The 23,646-nt window shown below is 36.2% G+C and overlaps 1 protein-coding gene and 1 non-coding gene across 2 annotated transcripts in view; both read right to left on the reverse strand.

The window, feature by feature from the left end:
* The window catches only part of LOC120634398 (soluble guanylate cyclase 88E), an 80,912-nt gene that overhangs the window by 47,288 nt on the left and 9,978 nt on the right, over positions 1-23,646 (reverse strand). The gene's annotated exons all lie outside the window — the stretch shown is intronic.
* Trnai-aau lies at positions 3,660-3,733 on the reverse strand. Its single transcript has one exon. It is a non-coding gene; the product is annotated as a tRNA-Ile (tRNA).

The raw sequence follows: 23,646 nt of genomic DNA on the forward strand, positions 1-23,646 counted from the left end.
TAATTACCACTTAAGTTATTATGCAATCTAAGATGCCAACCTGTAAGAGTTACGGCAGTTATTTATTATTTATTAATTTTTTCAACTTACGATTAGTATTACAGGAATTTTCCTAATACACTAGCGTGGATTCTGATGCACCTATCTACAGACATAATCCCTATCTTTATCCCTATCCCTATCCCTACTAATATTATAAATGTCAATGTAAGTTTGTTTGTTACGCTTTCACGCAAAAACTACTTAACCGATTCTCATGAAACTTTGTACCAATATTCTTGAAAGTGTTAGAAGTAATATAATATACTTTTTATCACGACAATAAGCTCGGTTCCTTGGGAGAGGGGATGAAAGTGCTTGACGATTTTACAACATAACTCCGACAAATTATACCCGATTTAAATAATTATTTTTGTACTATATAGGTTATAATGTGTTTAATTTTGCCCAAACTGTGGTTGGAGATAGAGGACAGATCTCTTCAGCGGACAGCAGAAAACCCCTCATTTAAGGCTAAGCGATACTGAATACTTTATTTTTTTTTTAGAACTACAACTTATTTTATGCCACATCAAAAAACAAAATCAAACGCAGACGAAATCGCGGGCAACAGCTAGTAAACTATATTTTATTAATCTACATACTAAACATTAACCATTTTACCCTCCCACCAATGTATTAAACCCTAATAAAAAAAGAATCTTATCAGTTCCTGATCAGTAAACTTAACATAGCTGACCCCAGCCATCTGTCGGGCTGATTTGTGAATGTAAACCATCCAGGGTGCCACCCAAATGCACACCAAAAAAATAATTCAAATCGTTCCAGCCCTTTAGGAAGGAGTTCAGTGACACACGCACACAAGAAATATATATATAAGACAAGCGGAGCCCCAGCGCCATCTGTCGGGCTGGTTTGTGAATGTAAACCATCCAGGGTGCCACCCAAATGCACACCAAAAAAATAATTCAAATCGTTCCAGCCCTTTAGGAGGAGTTCAGTGACACACGCACACAAGAAATATATATATAAGACAAGCGGAGCCCCAGCGCCATCTGTCGGGCTGGTTTGTGAATCTAAACCATCCAGGGTGCCACCCAAACGCGTACCAAAAAAATCATTCAAATCGGTCCAGCCGTTTAGGAGGAGTTCAGTGACATTCACACGCACACAAGAGATATATATATATAAAGATACTTTCTTTTAGGTGTTGAAGATAATTCTATTTACTCACCGGTTCAACAAGTAAATTGGGAAAGAGCCCTAGACACACACCTATTCTTATTATCTGTGTCTCGTTAAATCCGCACACCTTGTTAGTGTCACATAGCTTGAGAGTAATGTGCTCACTAAATTCTAGAAGACAATAAACGAGTCAATAAAATTGCTACTTCACATAAAAGCAACCATAAATGGTACGAGTTTATTTATATGTGTACAATGTAGACAAAGTGTACACGTTCTGGTTTTAATTAAACTAGCCTGGTTTCCACCCTCGTGCTTCTTTTTTTTATAGCAATTAATCGATGCACAAAGTGGATATCCCTATCCCAATCCCTACTTCCCTACTTAATATTATAAATGTCAATGTAAGTTTGTTTGTTACGCTTTCACGCAAACACTACTTAACCGATCCTCATGAAACTTTGTACACATATTCTTGTAAGTGTTAGAAGTAATATAAGATACTTTTTATCCTGACATTAAGCTCGGTTCCTTTGGGAGAGGGGATGAAAGTGTTTGACGATTTTACACCAAAACTCCGACAAATTATAACCGATTTAAATAATTATTTTTGTACTATATAGGATATAATGTGTTTAATTTTGCCCAAACTGTGGTTAGAGATAGAGGACAGAACTCCTCAGCGGACAGCAGCAAACCACTCAGTTAAGGCTTAGCGATACTGAATACTTTAATTTTTTTTAGAACTACAATTAATTTTAATGCCACATCAAAAAACAAAATCAAACACAGACGAAATCGCGGGCAACAGCTAGTTGGTTATAAAATCAAGATATTACAAGAGCTTGCTTAAACTCCGTGATCTTAACATCCCCTGTCCTAAAGTTAATAGTTGTTTCGCCAATCGCTTCAGTCCGTACATAGACTCATTTCTCTACAATAAGATAGTGCTATCTTGTAAATTAAGAAGTTGCTCTGTTAAAGCTCAAATTGATGTTGCAGGACGTGCTCTTTGCATGCCCTGTGAGTTATTGATCTGTCTATAGGCAATGGTTTACCACTTACCATGAGGTAGGTCGTCTGCTCGGTCTGTCAATTATTATCACTACAAAACATAATATTTTAATAATAATAAATGTTTAATCATTACTTTTTTCCCATTAAGAAATGGGTTTTATTACTGACCGAGATATAGCAATCGCAATCTGCTCGGTATATCAATAATAAAAATTAATTAAATAATTCAAAATTACCATAAAAAAATAGTACAATTACTTTAACCACCAAATAAAATACGAACCGAACCGTATAATACGAACGAGATGGAAATAATTTCCCAACATCCGTCACATCTGTTTTTATTGGCACACGGGTGCCGCTTCCAACCGTTGCCATCGTAAATATTGACCGGCCATTGATGATGACGACAAATGACAATAATTAGTCTCAAATCTCAATCACATATTTGCGAAACGAGGCTGATCTCGTTTGAGAAGTAGAGCACCGATTTTTAAAAGAAAAGACATTAAAAGCCTGTAAAGAATAATATCGTGGATATAATCGTGGATTATGGCATATTAAGCTTAAAAATTGTACATCTGTAGACCTTCTTAAATATAGTTCAACGGGTACATACCACGATAATGATTTTGGATTTGTCGATATTCTGAGCCAGTTGCATGGATCGTGGTCCCGTCCCGTCGTGACCACGATCCATGCAACTGGGTTGAAATATCGACTGCGACCCCCGTCCCGTCCCGTGTAAGGCCCGTCGTGACCACGATCCATGCAACTGGGTTGAAATATCGACTGCGACCCCCGTCCCGTCCCGTGTAAGGCCCGTCGTGACCACGATCCATGCAACTGGGTTGAAATATCGACTGCGACCCCCGTCCCGTCCCGTGTAAGGCCCGTAGACAAATCCAATATTATTATCGTGGTATGTACCCGTTGAACTATATTTATGAAATGTTGATTAACCACGAAAATCTTAGTTTCAAATCTTTAATCTATAAAATTTAAAAATTCAAAATTCATTTATTTCAAGTATGCCCAATATAAGCACTTTTGAAACGTCAAGTCTGTCCGTTTTTAGTGACTCTACCACCGGTTCGGAAGGCAGATACTACCGAGAAGAAGCCGGCAAGAAACTCAGCAGTTGCTCTTTTCCAACACCAACAATTTAAATTTTACATTTTAACATTAATTTTTCTATCTTGTGAGAGCTGAAAGCGGAGCCGGATGCTTCCAACCTTGTCTTTAAGAAATTCATCAATTTTATAGTAAGTAATAAATGTGTTTTAACAGATTCTTTAAACTTATGCCTAACCTATAGACTTATTAAATTGAATTCTTGACGCTCTTAGATACAAAATATAATATATATATACATATATAGATAGAATACATAAAATTATAGAATACATAAATACATAATGAAAATATTTTCATTACAAAAATCCAAAAGATGTATATGGCCCATGAGGGGATCGAACCCGCGACCTTCGCGTTATTAGCACGACGCTCTAACCAACTGAGCTAATGGGCCGACGAGAATCAGATTAAAACACTGCACTAGATACTATTATATATCGTGATGACTGTTTTTAAAGGGTTTCTTTTCATTTGCCAAGCGACATCCATGTTCAGACGAAGTATTCCTTAAAAGAAAAACAAATTAATCTGACCATTAAATTAATCAATAAAATTAATCTTATTTTTCTTTAACAGGCAATAAAAAGTTTAAAAACTCGATAGAAATTATTGATATTTTAAAATTTTTTTTTTTTACCTTTTTCGTCGATGAATAATTTTCTAGTGTCACCAGTTTTGGGCAATGGACTAAGTATATATGTTTTGTGTGTTGCTTTCCGATCTTCTTTTCTCCGCAATGTTGATCTGAGGCTGTTCTATGATTGGCCTATTATTATTTCTTTTTGTCTTCTTTTGCTCTGAATTCGCTGGATTACTACGTTCACTTTATTTGATAAGGCCGCCTTTGTAATCTAGAACTAAGTAGTGTTCCTGTTCTCCTTCTTTTGTTTTTTTTTTGCGTTTTGTTGTATTTAGGCTTTTCTTCTATCTGTCTATAATTTCACGGCCGATTGGCGCAGCAGGGCATCGACCCTGCTTCCTGAGTCCAAGGCCGTGGGTTCGATTTCCACAACTGGACAATGTTTGTATGATAAACATTAATGTTTCTCAGTGTCTGGGTGTTTATCTATTTGTTATAAGTATTTATGTAGGTATATTATTCATAAAATTACTCATCGGTTATTTTAGTACCCATAACACAAGCTACGCTTACTTTGGGACTAGATGGCGATGTGTGTATCGTCGTAGTTTATTTATTTATTTATAATTGCACTGAATTGATGGACGGCTATACTGGACATAGGTCACTTGTAGGGAGTTTTAAATTACACGGTTTGTGACTATTGCGTGTATCGGCACACTGCTACGCGCTTATGCTGTACGCAACTAGACATCATAATGGAATCATGACGATGTCTAGTTGCGTTGCATCTAGTTCTACCAAGGCAGTGCAGGGTCGCCATTCCGATACCTTGGGATCCCAAAATCCATCGGTGCTCCGAGCTATGTGCCCGCCCCTCGCCACGTAAGCTTCGCGACTCGTTGAGCTATCTCGGTAATTCTGATCTTCGACAGATTTCATTTATGATTTGATCATAAGATACTCAGAGCATATTATCTATTATCTCCATCGCATTATTTGTGACTCTTAGGCTTCTTCAGAGCTAAATATATCCTCTCTTTACACTATACAACTACAAATCGATATCTTCATATCATAGAGAAACGTCGGTCAATTAACTAACTGTTCCCATTACTACGGATTAATTGAGTTGTCTCGACGTTATTGCCTCTTTTATTACCCCTTTATACCTATTGTTTTCTTGTTGTCGAAACTCATGACTTCTTGACACGTGCGAAATATGTAGTTAACATACAAAAGTTCTAGCCATTAATTTAGTTATATATTTATCAGTGGCATACTTCATATGTGGGCAAAAGCATTGTCTACCCAATTTTTTTGATATAGCTCGCATTAGGATTTTTCCATTTTATACCATGTCCCTGCTTTATGCATACTCACTACTACTTAACACATGTTCTCGTATGTGCCTAGCGCCATTAGCCTAGTGGGAAGTACTTGGGCTTCACTTTCGAGGGGAGAAGAGTTCGAAACCCGGCACGTTGCGTTCTTAGAATTAAATATCACGGTGAAAAAAACGCCGCGAATGAAATATTCCTATTTATCTATATATTTCTAATTAATTATCACTTATCTATGTACTTATATGTATAAGTATATAGATATGAGATAAGATCTAGATCGTTATCTTAACTTGTAATAAAACTGTAACGGGTCGAATTCTGTACATTGGAGATAGATTAGCGCATGGACAGCGACCCTGCTTCCTTAGGCTAAGGCCGTGGGTTCGATTCCCGCAACTGGAAAATGTTTGTGTGATGAAAATAAATAGTTTTTCAGTGTTCTGGCTCTTTATCTGTATATCTATATAAAAATATTCATCAGTCATCTTAGTATCCATAAAACAAGCTAAGCTTACATTGGGGCTAGGTGACGTAATATATTTTTTATTATTATTTTTAATTTTTTTTTTGAGGGCACTTTATAACTGACTAGCTGTTGCCCACGACTTTGTCTGCGTTTGATTTTGTTTGATTTGGTTTTTTATGTGAAATTAAATTTAGTTTTTGTTCTAAAAAAAATTAAAGTATTCAGTATCGCTAAGCCTTAAATGAGGGGTTTGCTACTGTCCGCTGAGGATTTCTGTCCTCTATCTCCAACCACAGTTTGGGCCAATTAAACACATATTATAATCTCTATAGTACAAAAATAATTATTTAAATAGATTTAAATTTGTCAAAGTTATGGTGTAAAATAATCAAACACTTTCATCCCCTCTCCCAAAGAAACCGAGCTTAATGTCGGGATAAAAAGTATCCTATATTACTTTTAACACTTCCAAGAATATGTGTACAAAGTTTCATGAGAATCGGTTAAGTAGTTTTTGCGTGGAAGCGGAACAAACAAACTAACATTGACATTTATAATATTAGTAGGGATAGGGAAGTAGGGATACTGAACCCAGAACTGTATTTTTTTTATTCGTGTCTGTCTGTCACTCGGTGTCTGGGCCGCGCATCACGCCAAAAGTAATGTATGAGTTGTAATGAAACTTGACACGATGTAAGTTCATACAAAGAGAAAGGATATAAGATACTTCTTATTTTGAAATTCGGCACAGTTCCCGTTCTCTCAAGAGCGGGATAATTTTTTATTATACAAGTCGACTGCAATCTCACCTGGGCGTAAGTGATGATGCAGTGTAAGATAGTAGCAGTCGAACTAATAGGCACATAAATCGCTTAGCAGCTCATCTTTGCCGGTACGGTGGTAACTAGCCACGGCCAAAGCTACCCACGAGACCAGACCAGAGAAAATTCAAAAATTTTTAATTCCTAAATTGCCTCTGCCGGGAATCAAACCCGGGACCTCCTACTTAAATTCACGGCACGCACCGTTGCGCCAAAGTTACATTTACTTTATATAATAATTTATAGATAATAAAGTCTGATTTAAACGAACAAGCTTTTAACCTCCATCTTAGTTATATACTTCGTATAAGTAATGAGCGAAGCTTGTTCGTAAGAATAACAATATTAAGATATTTTTCTCATGTAATTTATTTTACAGCTTGTTGAGTTGTTGTAAATTCCGAATATTAATGAAGGAAATAAAAAATAATAATAATAAATATACTACGACAATACACACATCGCCACCTAGCCCCAAAGTAAGCGTAGCTTGTGTTATGGGTACTAAGATGACTGATGAATATTTTTATGAATTATATACACATAAATACTTAGAAAATACATATAAACACCCAGACACTGAAAAACACTTATGCTCATCACACAAACATTTTCCAGTTGTGGGAATTGAACCAACGGCCATGGACTCAGAAAGCAGGGTCGCTGCCCACTGCGCCAGTCGGCCGTCAAATGGACTTTATTCAATGAACATTCAATGTTAACATTTTCTTGAAATATAGACAGTTTATGAAATCCTAAGCACGTTGGCAGAGGGTCTGGACTGCTCGATTTTCAAGCACTGGCTTTCGGTGCACCATGAGGCGAATAGAAAATGATCTGTAGTGATTTTGTAAATGTTAGATATAACATAACCCATAAACTATGACTTGCTATTAGAAGGTGTAAGAGTAATCATTATGAAGGACGTGCGTTTACAATATTTTCATTGTTATCTTGTTATTTAAATTTATCTCTTTATATTTTAATAACTGGGTTTATACCTTTCAATAAAGATAATTATTATTAACAAAAATATTATTTTAGAACGATAACGCACCATGGAATTTGTTCACAAATATCTTAACTAAACTTAATAGTGAAAGTCAGTTCTTAAATTAAGTGATGTCTTTAAAACACAATTGGCACGGCAGAAGTATCGTCTCAGTGATTTTTTTTCTTTATCGTAATTGATAGACCATGCTGATGGCCTATAGATGGTGAGGAGGCAATGTCTTTAAAACACAATTGGCAGAAGTACGGCAGAAGTATCGTTCCAGTGTTTTTTTTCTTTATCGTAATTGATGGACCACGCTGGTGGCCTATAGATGGTGAGGAGGCAATTTCTTTAAAACACAATTGGCAGAAGTACGGCAGAAGTATCGTCCCAGTGTTTTTTTTTCTTTATCGTAATTAATTGACCATGCTGATGGCCTATAGATGGTATGGAGGCAAACATCTCTTATAAACAAAGCAAAATTTCGCAGAGCATGCAAGGGACATGTCCTGCAACTTGCCGCCCTGTGTCCATCATCTTAAGGCTTAGGTGTTAACTCCTGTGCCTGTAATTACACCGGCAACAACGCCCTTCATATCACACAGCATTGCAACAGTGCTGCTGAGCGGCAGAAATAAGCATCGCGGTAGCACTTGCCCGAAGGAGGTCTGTGACAAAAAGCTCTTCTAAACTTCTGTGCGATGACTCCAACTGGTCTCATCCCACCATTTCAACCCTCATCATATCGACCCATTATCTGCTCACTACAGGGCACGGGTCCCCTCAGACAATAAGAAGGGGTTAAGGCCGTAGTCCACCACTCTGGCCCCGTGCGGATTGGGGGACTCAACAAGCGGATGCCTAAATTGTAATAACTATCTGTGTGCAAAATTTCAGCCCGATACGTCCAGTGGTTAGAGCTGTACGTTGATAGATCAGTCTGTCAGACAGTCAGTCAGTCAGTCACCTTTGCCTTATATATAGGCAAAGGTGACTGACTACAAACGTAAAAGCTGTTACTTAAGTGTTCCTTGTTCAAATTAAAAGATGCGCATGTTTTATGTGATATAGGCCTACTCTTTCTTAATCGTCATTAATTATTCATTTCATTTCATTTATCGTCAAGTAATATCCGAACAAAGACGAAGTCACATATGTCTTATTCATACCTTTGAGAACATTTAGAACTCTCAGGCATGCAGGTTTCCTCCCGATGTTTTACTTCACCGTCGAAGCAAGTGATGTTTTTAATTATTTAAAACGCACGTAACTTAAAAAAGTTGAAGGTGCGTACCTACTGGGATACGAACTCGGTCCCCCGAAAGTAAAGTCGAGCCTTTACCCATTGCGCTGTCACCGCTTTCTCCACCCTATTTATGACAATAATTAACCGCGCGGCTAAAGTTTAAATTTGCCCGCAGCCGCGCGGTGGGCTTTTCAGAGACGAGAGAACGCTTTTGTGTTTACTTGTTATTTAAATTACTCATTTAAATTTGCAAATAAAATTTTAATGCATGACTGAAAGCCGAATGAAAGGTGTTATATAAAGCTTCATATATACGGGTCGTTACCATTACCCCAGCTGAATTATCAACCAATAATTGTATTGTATCGTATTTATTTAAGAATAGCTTTTGCCCGCGGCTTTGCTCAGGTTAAGTTCAATTTTTGTTCTGGTAAATTTTTACTAAAAAGGTTACAAAAAATGTATTGCTGCTAATAGAAACATTTTAACGTAAACTACTTAAAAAATCTGAAAAGTTCATACAAATTTTCATCCCCTATTTGATGCCCTTGAGTTGAAATTTTTAAAATATTGAAACACTTACTACTCTTCTTTATTTTTAATCATAAACCAAAAATCAAAGATTCATGGAATAAACTTAAAAATAAATTCATAAATGAAGGATTTTATACAAACTTTCATCCCCCATTTAACCCTCTCAGGGTTAGAATTTTCACAAATCCTTTCTTATCGGATGCCTACATTGTAATAACTATCTGGGTGCAAAATTTCAGCCTGATCCGTCAAGTGGTTAGAGCTGTACGTTGATAGATCAGTCAGTCAGTCAGTCACCTTTGCCTTTTATCCCTATCCCTATCCCTACTTTCCTACTAATATTATAAATGTGAATGTAAGTTTGTTTGTTACGCTTTCACGCGAAAACTACTGAACCGATCTTCATGAAACTTTTATTTTATTCCTGGAGGTATTAGAAATAATAAAGCATACTATTCATTGAAAAAAAAAAAAAATGTGAGATAATTTTTTTTTGTGAAAAAATCAAAAAATCTCATACATGACTTATTCAAGTATATAATAAAGTTTTATTGAAAATTAAGCTTAATTTGCTATACTCCGCGAAAAGCAGGAGGATCTGTATGGTGTAATTTAAAATGTCTACAATCTTTATACTCCAAACCAAACAGATCTTGGGCATAATTTATAGTGGACGTGCTTCTCACGAGTATATCAAATACACAGCAAACGGGGTTTAAGCTATGGTAAACAGGCTTCCACTGAATTCGCATCTGACACGCGTCAGATACGCGTGTCTAACGTCTACCCATATACAATATAACAAATGCAAAACTGAGTCGGTTTGTTTAAATTTTTTAATTGTTAAATACTTTTTGTGTTAACAGGAAACCTGGTCGTGAAAGAAGAAGAAGTGGAGTCAACTCCACTTCTTTTTCTTTCACGACGAAAGGCGCCGAGTGGCCAGCTGGCAGGAAGCGTTGTGAGGCCGTGGGTTCGATTCCCACGACCGGAAAATGTTTGTGTGATGAACATAAATGTTTTTCAGTGTCTGGGTGTTTATATGTATATTATAAGTATATACGTATATTATTTATCAAAATATTCATCAGTCATCTTAGTACTCTTAACACAAGCTACGCTTACTTTGGGGCTAGATGGCGATGTGTGTATTGTCGTAGTATATTTATTTATTTAAAGCGTGACATGTACAGAACCAAAATAATGTCAAAAAAAGTGACAACAATGTCAGTGTGGTATTAGAAGGTCAGTATTTAAACATGCTATGTGTGCATGTACGTATAGCTCAATGAGTCTTGAGTTAAATTTCATATCAAGATCATTCGATAACCGAGACCTACTGATGTTAAAATGATATAAACCAAAGAATCTATTTTAATGAAATCAAAAATAGCTATCAAAATCTAACAGGCATTGATCTCTCACTCATTCAGATCAACTCAAGTGCCAGGAGTCAAGATTCATGAAGTGTTTATGTGATAGAACGCCCTCGACCCCGTTTCTATAAGTAATAATGATACTTGTTTAATGCGTGCGAAATGTTTTTCTAGCAAAAATTTAGCATATATCCGTACTAATCTATTTTTGTTTTTTATTCTTTATTTGTACACCACTCAGAAAAACATGACAAAAAAAGAAAAAACACATGAAGAATGAAGCAGGATACAAAAAGCGGCCTTATCGCTAAGTAGCGATCTCTGCCAGGCAATCTTAGTATTAGGAAAACTAAAAAGCAAAATGAATAGGACAGGTGGGGTACTCTATTTAGTACATACATATAGATATCTACATACTAATACATAAACCAGACTACACAAATACAATAATACTATTGATCAATTTAAAAAATAAATATACTAACATATTTTAATATACCATAAATACTTCAATGTGAGTTTGAGTAGATAAATAAATAATAATAGTCGTCTTTACTGAGCGAGATAATGAGCCTTAACAGCATTTTTAAATATGCCCAGTGACTTCGACTGTCTTATGTCTATACAAATGTTATGAATGCGAAAGTTTGGATAAATGTTTGTGCGAAAGTTTAGTAGTAGTTTGTGACTGAGCCCGTCTGCAGATGAACTGCCGCCATGTTTATTTCTGCCGCTAAGCAGCATTTGTATTTATATCTTTGTAACTACTTTTTGTTTCTTTGGTGTACAATAAAAGTGTATTGATTCATTCATTCATTCATTGTTGCAATGCTGTGTTCCGGTCTGAAGGGCGTGGTTGCCGCTGTAATTATAGGCACATGACGCTTAACACCTATGGCGGTTTTTGCATACAAGGTGGCATGCTGCAGGACGAGTTCCTTGCATGCCCTGCTTATTGTTGCCTTCTTTATCGGCGATGGTCCGTCAACTATCATTCCTACTTAATATTATAAATGTGAATGTAAGTTTGTTTGTTACGCTTTCACGCGAAAACTAACCGATCTTCGTGAAACTTTTTATACATATTCTTAGAGGTATTAGAAACAATATAGTATACTTTTCATTGAAAAAAAAAATACTTAAGATAAAAAACTGTTTGTGAAAAATTCTCAACATCTCATATATGACTATGTAGACTATGTAGCAGTACGCTGCCTCCCAAAATTACGCGAGCGAAGCCGCAGGGCACATCTAGTAATAATATAAAAAAGTAGTGTGCGCTGTGCACGGCAGAAGTGAAAACAATAAGTGTGTTTTTTATAACCTTTAATGTTCAAATGTTTTTTAGATATATATTAGCACGAAAAACCGCATCGCACCTACACACACTAGCCAAATAATTGTAAATTATTAGACAATTATTAGGTATGAATTGAATAATATTCTAAACACGACACAACGGCGCGGCGAAGAGCAGCTAACTGTATCTTTCTCGCTCGGTAACACTCGGTGGTCCCGCGTTTACCCGATCGACCTTTTCACCTCGGAGAAAAGAGAAAAAACCGTGGGAGAAGCGCAAAAAGAAGTTTTCACTTAAAAAAAATCTTACTCGCCAGAACGGCTGGATGGATCTGGATGATATTTTCCACAGGGATAGATTATTTATTTACAGTCTGGAATAGCACATAAATTTTAACTCCGGAAAAATGATCGACATGTTTTTTTGGATAGTGGCAGTTCAGAATAATATAGGTATACACATAAAAATTACCACGCGAGCAAAGTCGTTGGTACTACTATTGTTATTGCATTTATTATATACGGCCAATTCAAACTATTGAAGTCCACTATTTTATAAAGAGTTCTACAATCCACGGTCCTTGGCCGCTTGTTCCAGCGGCTCCCACCGACTCGCTTGATGTCATCTGTACGCCTCGTTGGGGGTTGACCTACGCTACGTTTACCGGTCCGGAGTCGCCATTCCAGCACCTAAGGACCCAACGTCCATCGGTCCTCCGAACTATTATATTCTTTATATATTCTACATATAATAACAGGCACTTGTGAAGCATTGCTTCATTTTTTTCCATTATTATGAGGCGATAGTGATTATTACATTCGTTAACTTAAATATAAAGGTTGGAGGGTTCCAAACGCACAATGGCCAAAGAAGCTCACATGAAACTTAGTTATATGAAGTTAGAGCACGCTTTTTCATCGCTTACTAAGCCCTAATTGTTGAAGGTAGCTTAAGAGATTAAGACTTAAGAGATGAGGACTTCAAAAACGACTTGTCGCTGTTCAGAAGGCCCAAAATTTCTATAGCAATGGGATTATGTCCCTACCTACAAGATGGCAAAAAATTGTCAAACAAAATGGCATCCACATACATTAGTTAAATGTAAATAAACTATATTAAAAAAAATTTGAATTTTCTTAAAAAATGCGAAGAAACTTTTCCTATTATATCGCTTCTTTAAATTTTCGAAATAGTTCGCTTACGTGACCCTCTCTGTGTACATTTTATTTATTTTCCTTATTTATTCCCGCATTAGTCGTGCACCTTTATATCATAATATGATTTTTCTATTAGCTTTAGGGCACCACCTTGCATATAGCTGTTTTCCTTAAACGCCATTTGTTGGAAGAGATAGCTGTAGAGATAAGGCCTCGAAATTGCACCCTGTATGTAAATGGCCTTATTGCGTTTACATTTGTGTCATTTTCTGTGTGGTGTACAATAAAAGAGAATTCATTGACAGTCGGTATGGGAAGATCTAATACGGAATTCTATTACTGTGTTTTCATACTCAAATACCAATGTTTGATGAAATTTGATATATTTTAGTAAACTAAATAACCATGCAAACAATAAAAATAAACCTGACTAGCATAACTGAATAATGGTCTGGAAACCTAAGCGGATTCAATCCCAAAACCAAAAAGCCAAAAGTTGTTAGGCAATGGTAAAATAATGTAAAGTATTTTTTTGTTTGGAGTAAGGAAATCAGGATGCGGTGATGTGGTAGGACTTCGACCCAGTGGGTAGGACTTCGACTTCACTTTCGGGGGAGCGAGTTTGAATTCCGGCACGCACCTATAACTTTTCTAAGTTATGACCGTTTTAAGCAATTAAAATATCACGGTTCAACGGTGAAGGAACACATCGTGAGGAAACCTGCATAAAGGTGTGTGAAGTCCACCAATCCGCACGTGGCCAGCGTGGTGGAACCCGTTCTTAGTCCCTTCTCACTGTGGGAGGAGACCCGTGCCCTGTAGTGGGCCGGCAATGGGTTGATATGATGATGATGATGATAAAGGAAATCTGTTAAGCCTTCAGTTCTGGGTATTATCACATACATGCCATAATGATTGTGTACGGGAGCTATGGTGATACGCTCGACCGTAACAATAGGAAGATCTTCCTCCGAGCTGCTGATCGTGCTTTGGGATCGAGGTCCGAACAGTCGTTTTTGGAAGTTGTATATATAGGCATTCTTCGTGAACACTTCGCTAGCGCGATGCAGGATTTTTGTAGCGCCATCTAGTTCTGCAAAGTGGAGACCGCTACAATTGTTAAAGCAAACCAACCAGCTTTGTTTTAGCAAGGAGGGTAAGCTCTTAGACCTCTCCAGAGACGGTCTTTGCTCAGCAGTGGATCATTACTGAGAATAATGGATTTATAATTGCTTGGAGATGTTTGTTATTTTTGTGAAGCTGCACTGGAAAACAATGACATTCATGGACACGTGAAATATTTTTATTAAGGAAATATTACCACAACATTAATTTACTTTTGCACGGCGAAAATCACGGTCGAAGTAAAAGTATTATTCTTATAATTGAATCCTTATCAGGTATGTAAATTGTAAAGCATTTGTGAGATTGTTCTATATACATTTAAGCATTTCTTTCAATCCACTCAGGTCCAGACATTTCTTTTTATTAAAATCACTATTTCGTACCTTGAAGGTCGAGAGATACAGTGGTTTTACTTTTCGCAGACTGAATGGAGAATCCGCAAAAAAAACCTTTATTGATTTTTTACATTCAATAACCTATATTGCGTAAGAATCAAAACTAAAATATATAATAAGGGAGGCTTGTAACAGGATTCCTAATAAATGAATGAATGAATGAATATACGTTCATTGCACACCACAAAAGTACAAAAAAGAAAAGTTTAAAACAACGTATACAAATTGACGTTATCGCTTCATAGCGATTTCTTCCAGTTCTATTCCTTGCAACCTATGGTGAAGAAAACAATTACAGAAAATAGGTTGGTGGGTGTATATATACATATACTCGTAAAAAATATTTAATCTTAATTATATTTAAAACTACTCTTGAACCATGCTACAAAATGTCGCAAATGATAGATTAACGTTTACACTCTAATTTATTTAAGTAGTATCCTTTTTCTACTCTTCCCCCTGAAGATAGAGATGGCACTGTTATTAAATAAAATATGGCATCTGAAGATTAGACTGATAATTAACTTTAGGCGTAGGACATCACATGTTTTAAATTAGTAGGAGAGATTTCTTATGACATCGGCTACCATTCTGCACTACGATTGACCAGCGTTTGGAAGTCTGTTGTGGAACCTTGGACTGAGGAACTGATTAAAGTCGTTCAAGAGTCATGAGTTCTTATTCCATATCCTCGAGCCCTAGCTCGTAGTTACATGTTAAAAATAAAATCGCAATGATTCATACAGCTTTAATCATTGTTGTAAAATTATTTAAAACTTTAATCTTCTTTGTGTTGTACTATAAGAAATGCAAGCTGGGTAAGAGCTCGACTTCAATTTCGGGGGGTCAAGTTCGAATCCCAGCACGCACCGCTCACTTTTCTAAGTTATGTGCGCTTTAAGTATTTAAAAATAACACTTGTTTCGGCGGTGGAGGAAAACATCGTGAGGAAACCTGCATGCCTGAGAGTTGTACATAATGTTCTCGCGTGGTGGACTACGACCTTAACCCCTTCTCATTGTGGGAGAAGACCCGAGCCCTGTAGTGGGCCGGTAATGGGTCGATATGATGATGATGATGATGATAATCCATGATCTAGATTCATTAATGCGAGCACAGTGGATGGTATGGTTGTCAGTAATATTTTATGAAAACATTGCACAGAACAGATCATGTTGTGCAAAAAAACTTTTTACTTTAACATGTAAGAATTTTATGATCATGATGATTAAACCATCGAGGTTCTATTATTTGATTAAACTTTAAAAACAAACAAGTTGTTGAGAACTAATAACTCGACATAGCTAAACCAAATATAAAACACAACTTTACTCAAGAAATAAATGCCTTCGTTCGTTCCAGTGATGTGAAAAATGTGCCAACAGATTAAAAAAGTTACTTATAGAAGCTTTTTTATGCTTCTTTATTCTTAGTTCAAAGTTAGGAGGATAAAGCTTTTCACTTGAACGAATTTTGATGTAATTGACTAACAGTAAAAAGTCGTGCTTTTGAAATTAGTTCATTATGTTTACGATAAAGGACAGCCTTAGGGCTAATTTTACCAAGTCTCAATTTGCCAAAGGGTCGTCAAAAATGTCTTTTTGTGACACATATTCCTTCCTTATACACGTCCTGTTCTTTTGATGTTATTTTTTTTAATTTGTGGTACTAAATAATTAAATCAATAAAAAAAATTGGCACACTCTCACATTACTCAGTGGTTTAAATCTAACTAAAAAAAATGTTTTATATAACATATATATATATGTTATATAAAACATTTTTTTTATATAAAAAATGTTTGTTAAGAAAAATATGTTTTTTGGTCCTTCACATGTTTAATACTATTTTGTTTAGTCGGATAACTAGATGTTATACAAAAAAAAATTTTAACATTCATCAAAAAAAAAATATCTGCGGTACGAAGTTCGCCGGGACAGCTAGTTATTCATAAAAATATTCATCAGTTATCTTAGTGCCCATAACACAAGCTAAGCTTACTTTGGGGCTGGATTGCGGTGTGTGTATTCATAGTATATTTATTTAATTATATCACTGTACTATTAGTACAGTGATATAATTAAATAAATTGAGACCCTTGTGTCGTATAATTTCTATTTATTTATCGTAAAGATCTATGTACAGCAATGGACGACCATTGGTCGATATGCTGCCGATTATTAAATTATAAAATTACATAATAAATAAATTAAATAATAAATAAATAAAAAAATAAATATACTACAACAATACACACATCGCCATCAGTGGCGTGCACAGGGTTTTTGAGCAGGTATAAAGAAGGCAGATGCCATAAATGGAACAATCCTTCGCATTAATGACTTATACAGAAATTTTAGGGTATGCAGAGCTTTTGTGCATGTATGAAGTGCACGCCACTGATGAATGAAATGAAATGAAATGAAATTGAAATGAATGAAATGAAATGAAATGAAATAAGCGTAGCTTGTGTTATGGGTACTAAGATGACTGATGAATATTTTTATGAATAATATACATAAATACTTATAATATACAGATAAACACCCAGACACTGAAAAACACTTATGTTCATCACACAAACATTTTCCAACTGTGGGAATCGAGCCTTAGACTCAGAATGCAGGGTCGCTGCCCATTGCGCCAGTCGGCCGTCAAAAATTGAAAAATCCCTTTCAATATAGTGTTCATTATTCTACTAGTCCTTTCATTTGACACCCTTATTCTTATTGTGAAAAATGAATGTATCAAATATAGCTAAGAGCACTGGCGTCTAATTCACATTTCAAATAAAAAAAAAAACAAATTCAAATTCAAATTCAAATTCATTTATTTCAAGTAGGCCTACTTTATAAGCACTTTTGAAACGTCAAGTATGCATGTTTGTGTGACTCTACCACCGGTTCGGAAAGCAGATTCTACCGAGAAGAGCCGGCAAGAAACTCAGTAGTTGCTCTTTTCCAACATCAACATTTACAATCATTTTGCTATCTTGCGGGAGATGAGAGCGAGGCTGGCTGCTTCCATTCTACCTTGTCATTGAGGAATTCATCAAATGTATAGTAACCTCGCTGTACTAGATGCGTTTTTACACATTTTTTAAATGTATGCATTGGTAGGTCAAGAATTTCCTTAGGAATCATGTTGTAAAAGCGTATACTCAACCCCACAAAGGAGTTCTGCACCTTTCGCAGACGATATGCAGATATCACTAACTTATGACCGTTTCTGGTAAGTCGATTGTTAATTTCAGCTTTTGATTTATAAAGAGTAATATTTTGCCTCACAAAGACTATATTATTATAAATGTATTGCGAAGCTACTGTAAGAATACCTATTTGTTTAAATTTTTCACGAAGCGATTCGCGTGATCCAAGTTTATATATTGATCGTACGGCTCTTTTCTGTAGTATAAATATACTTTAATATCTGCAGCTTTTCCCCACAGCAAGATCCCATAGGACATAATACTGTGAAAGTATGCGAAATAAACAAGCCTAGCTGTTTCAACATCGGTAAGCTGTCTAATTTTCCTGATTGCATATGCAGCTGAGCTGAGTTTACTCGCTAGGCTTTCTATATGGGTACCCCACTGTAGCTTACAATCTAAGGTCACTCCTAGAAAAACAGTGGAGTTTTCTATTTCAAGTGTTTCTCCATTTATTATGATGTTTTTATCAATTTTTTTTACGTTAGGCAAAACAAATTCCAAACACTTGGTTTTTTTTGCATTTAAAAGTAAGTTATTAACAGTAAACCAGTCTGAAACATGTGACAAAGCACGGTTTACGTCGTCAAAATTATCTTTGTTTCTATCAGTCTTAAAAATGAGAGATGTATCATCTGCGAACAGTACAATCTCACAAGTGCCCCTGACATGGTGTGGCAGATCATTTATATACACCAGAAACAATAAGGGACCCAAAATTGAGCCTTGTGGGACACCCATTAAGGCAGATGATCCCTTAGACTTTATGTCTTTTACGCATACCCTTTGAACTCTATCACTTAGATAAGAGGCAATTAAATTGAGTGCAACGTTTTTGATGCCATAGTGGCTTAGTTTTAATAACAACGTTTTGTGTTCAACGCAATCGAATGCTTTGGACAGATCACAGAAAACACCAATGGCATTCTGCGAACGTTCCCAGGCATCGTAAATATGCTTTATGAGTCTTGCGCCTGCATCCGTTGTACTACGACCTTTAGTGAAGCCGTACTGCTCCGGATTAAGTAAGTTATTTACATTAAAATGATTTAAAAGTTGATAAAGTATAATTTTTTCAAAGACCTTACTAAGAGTTGGCAAGATTGAAATAGTCAAGATCAATAACGATCCTCCGTTTGGGAGCTACGATGCGACAGATACATACAGACACTTTGAACTTCTGAAATCCTGTCGTTTTTGCGTTGGGGATTAAAAAGAATACATCTTTTCATACAAAGTCACGCCAATTGCTGTTAACATAATATGCAATGAGTCGGAACGAAGGGATACAAACTTACATTGTACATGGGAGTACCTTTTATATCCATTAAACTACCTTTTACGCTCCATGAATAAGAATTGCTTTGAGCTCACTTCAATTCAATTTTCCCAAGAAACTAACACACGTATTAATATACCTTACTAGGGAGTTTATTTACTTAATTATGATTACTACATAATTGATGAATTTCGAGAGCCTTTTATTACCATTAAACTACCTTTTCACTCCAAGAATAAGAATTGGTTTGAGCTCACTTCAATTCAATTTTCCTGAAAAACAAACACACTTATTCACAAACATTAATATGGTGTCTATTAACTTAATTGTGATTACTAGACAACTTATGAATTTTGTGAACCTTTTATGACCTTTCAACTATCTTTGACGCTCCAAAGAATTCGTTTGAGGCATTTATTAAATTCAATTTTCCTAAGAAACTAACACTCATAATCATAAACATTACAATGGACTTTATTTACTAAATTGTGATTACTACACAATTAATGAATTTAGATACCTAAAAATTTTAAGCTTCACATGAGGTAGGAGCGAGTAGCGGTGCGGCGCTTTACATCACGCGAAAATTCACGCAACGTTGTAGCTTATCCCGTGGCCAACATGTATCATGTCGTAGCGTGTCCGTAGAGCTACGTCGCTACTATTTAGTCTGTTGCCATAGAATTAATAAAATATTATGTTCTTGACTCGTAGCACATCGTAGCAGACGAATTATTTTAATGTTATTTAAAGTTTGATTCTATCTTTCCAAATTCCCCTTTCTGCAAACATGAAATAAGGTAAAGTAAATAGAACTTTCACAAATTACATTGCTTTGCAATTTATCTTTCTCGTTTATTTCGCGTCGTATGATTAATATGTTTTTGATAGCGGGGAAATGTGAAAACTTTGATGCAATAAACGTAAACAATAAAAACTTAATCAAACTTTTATGGTTTGCTTATACTATAATACAAAATTGAGACTGTTAGTTCAGTTGGTGCGTCTTTTTTTACGTATCGACATTATTTTTCCATACTTAAAGACACATTAATTTAGAAGTGCGAAACCGTATTTTTTTACAGCAATAATTGTCGGACCACCTGATGGTTAGTGGAAAAAAATCACCTATAAACAGAGAAAACTCAATCCAAGGCCTGAAATTCAAATTCAAAATTCATTTATTTCAAGTAGGCCTAGTTTATAAGCACTTTTGTAACGTCAAGTCAGTCTGTTTATACCACCGGTTCGGAAGGCAGATTCCACTGAGAAGAGTGAAAACTCAGCAGATTGATCTTTTCCAACATCATTTTATAGTTTAACAATCTTTAGAATTTTTCCGTTATGTGAAAGATGATAGCGGAATGGCCTGCGTCCAAGTCTTGTCGTTAAGGAATTCACCAATCATGTAACGATTGGTTAAATGAGTTTTAATATATTGTTTAAACTTAGGTTAAGGTAGATCGAATATTACCTTCGGTATCATGTTATAAAAGCATATACCCATCCCCACAAAGGATTTCTATACTTTCCTCAGACGATATGCAGATATCACTAATTTATGTCCGTTTTTAGTAAGTCGACTGTTTATATCGACTTTTTGTTTATTATTACTTATGTTTTGTTTAATAAAGATTATAATATTATAATTATATTGCGAGGCTATTGTAAGTATACCTATTTCTTTAAATTTGGCACAAAGGGATTCGCGTGATCTAAGTGTACATATAGAAAGGAACACGTCCTACAAATATTTTCCATGTGTCCATTTATCTGAGGCGCAGATGTCAGTAATTACTCCAGCAACCACGCCTTTCAGACTGGAACCGAACCTGAAAACAACGGATTCAAAACGTAATATTTTAATGAAGAATAATGATTAATGCGGGCAGCAGCTATTTTATGACAAAAAATGAAATATGTTGAATCCAACCTTTGTATTCCAACGTATACCGGCCAATATTCACAGCATCGGGGATACTGCAAATAATTTCTTCCGATTTAATCTCGACCAAGATGGAGTTGCCATAAACATGCGAGCCACGTCCTTTGTGCATCGGTGTTACATGCAAATAGCTTATCATCATCATCACATCAACCCATTACCGACCCACTAAAGAGCACGAGTCTCCTCCCACAATGAGAAGGGGTTAAGGCCGAAATCCACCACGCTGGCCCAGTGCGGATTCGTGGACTCCACACTCCTTTGAGAACATTATGTAGAACTCTCAGGCATGCAGGTCTCCTCACGATGTTTTCCTTCACCGTCGAATCAAGTGATATTTTAGTTACTTAAAACGCGCATAACTTAGAAAAGTTAGAGCTGGGTTTCGAACTCGGCCCCCCGAAAGTGAAGTCGAGCTCCTACCCAATACACAATCACCGAAAGAGTGGTTTACCCAAACTAAGAACAACCACGGCATGCTCATTTTGTTGACTTTTTTAGACGCCCGGGAAACCGGTTGCTTAGTGCCCAGACGTCTACCAACCTACCAACCGATTGCTGGGGCTCCCGGATGCATGGCCCCCCTGATCATGGTGTTTAGTCGGCTTTGATAGAAAGGCTGAACAAATGAATTAATTCATCATCATCATTAGAATCACACCATTAGCTGCCCACGGGCACGTGTCTCCTCTCAGAATGAGAAGGGTATAGAAAGAGAAGGGCCACAGTCTACTACGCTGGCTAAGTGTGGATTGATGGACTTCAGAATACAATAAATACGACTATCTTTACACTTTGGTAGAACTGAAGAATGTGTAGACCATAAAATCACAGCACATAGTACGTTTTACAGTAGTAAAAATAAAAAAAGAATAAATTTCATGTTGGTACACTTATTTTCATTCTCGCCTTGAAAGTTGGTTCTTAAACTTAGTATAAACGTCAGAAAGCAAAGGGAAGTCGGCGAGGAATTTCATTGCTTTGCGAAACGCTGAGTCCGCATTCCTTTTAGAACGTTACAAAAGGGGGGGGGTGGAACCCTCGCGAACGCTTCGCCTACTATTCAAGTAAAAAGGTGAAGGGGGAACAAGGTCATGCGCTAAACGGAAAAGCAGTTAGAAACTACGGAGTTCTTTTAACACAGGGTGTTGTTTTTCCGTGCCGTTAGAGGTTAATTCTTCATGTCTTCATCCTCATCATCCTCCTCAGCCTCAGCCAGCCACTACTGGACACAGGATTCTTCTCTCATAAAAGAGTTGGTTTGAATTTAACTATTTGTTAGAAGAAGTTTTCTCTGAATAGACGATTTCATAAAAATATGTCTGTGTCTAAATCTCATAGTTTCAGCGATTGGCGCGTTCGAATAAAAAAACTACTCACCATTATTATTGTGATAAAATATATAATGCGTAACCAATGCTTATTTGATTACGTTAATAATATGTTGCCAGGATTCAATCTTCATTAGATCAGTCCCCTTTTTGAATAAATAAATATATAATAAATATACTACGACAATACAAGCGTAGCTTGAGTTAGGGTTACTGAGATGACTGATGAATATTTTTATGAATATTATACATAAATAAATACTGAAAAACATTCATGCTCACACAAACATTTTCCAGTTGTGGGAATCGAACCCGCATCCTTGGACTCAGAAAGAAAGTTCGCTGCCCACTACGCCAATCGATCTACAAATAACAATACGTAGAAGTGATTTCGATTGCTAATCAAAAGAATATACTGAAACTTTGTACTGCTCTGTCGGTTGACATCATTACCAATCCGTTACTAAACTACTGCAGGTCTCCGGTCTCCTCCTATAATGGAAGGGCTAATAGCGTAGCACCTCGCTGGTGCACCACGCACCAAGTGCTTATTGGTAAACTCTGAGACATGCTGACCCTCACTATGTTTTCCTTTATCGTCAAAGCAATTGATAAATTACAAGAAGAAGAATTATAAAATACACGTAATATAAAAAATGAAAAGTTGTAGCCATGCAAAGGCGGCCTTATTGCTTCAAGCAATCCCTTACAGGTAACCTTTATTATTTGATTGCTTGAAACGGACGTAATTATAAGAGAGGAGGAGGAGAAGAGGTGCGTGCTGGGGTTCGACCTCGACCTTCCCGAAAATGAAGCCGAAGTACAAACCTATCACCGAAGCATTCGTACATCATATATCTTTATCTTATATTGTAACGAATTAACGATAAAGTAAGTATTTCAAGTATAGTTTCTGCATAAGTGAGATAAACGCTTCCTTTTTGCCTCCATTTTACTTATTTTTTATTTCAGTTCAAATTTTACCTAAAGGAGAATGGGAGAAATAAAAATAGGAAGAATAGGGGGGTTGGAACGTTAGGGGCTTTTGCATCGATATTAAATTGAGATTAGAGGGAGGTGCTTGCAGTGTGGAGAGAGGTTTGCTAACGACCGTTCACTGCACAATTTTATGACTTTGTTATCAACCTTGTAATAGGGTGGATATTGCTTGAACTGTATAGATACAAGACATAAAAAAATAATC

This window comes from Pararge aegeria, chromosome 23 (genome assembly GCF_905163445.1).
Source record: "Pararge aegeria chromosome 23, ilParAegt1.1, whole genome shotgun sequence".
NCBI lineage: Eukaryota > Metazoa > Arthropoda > Insecta > Lepidoptera > Nymphalidae > Pararge > Pararge aegeria.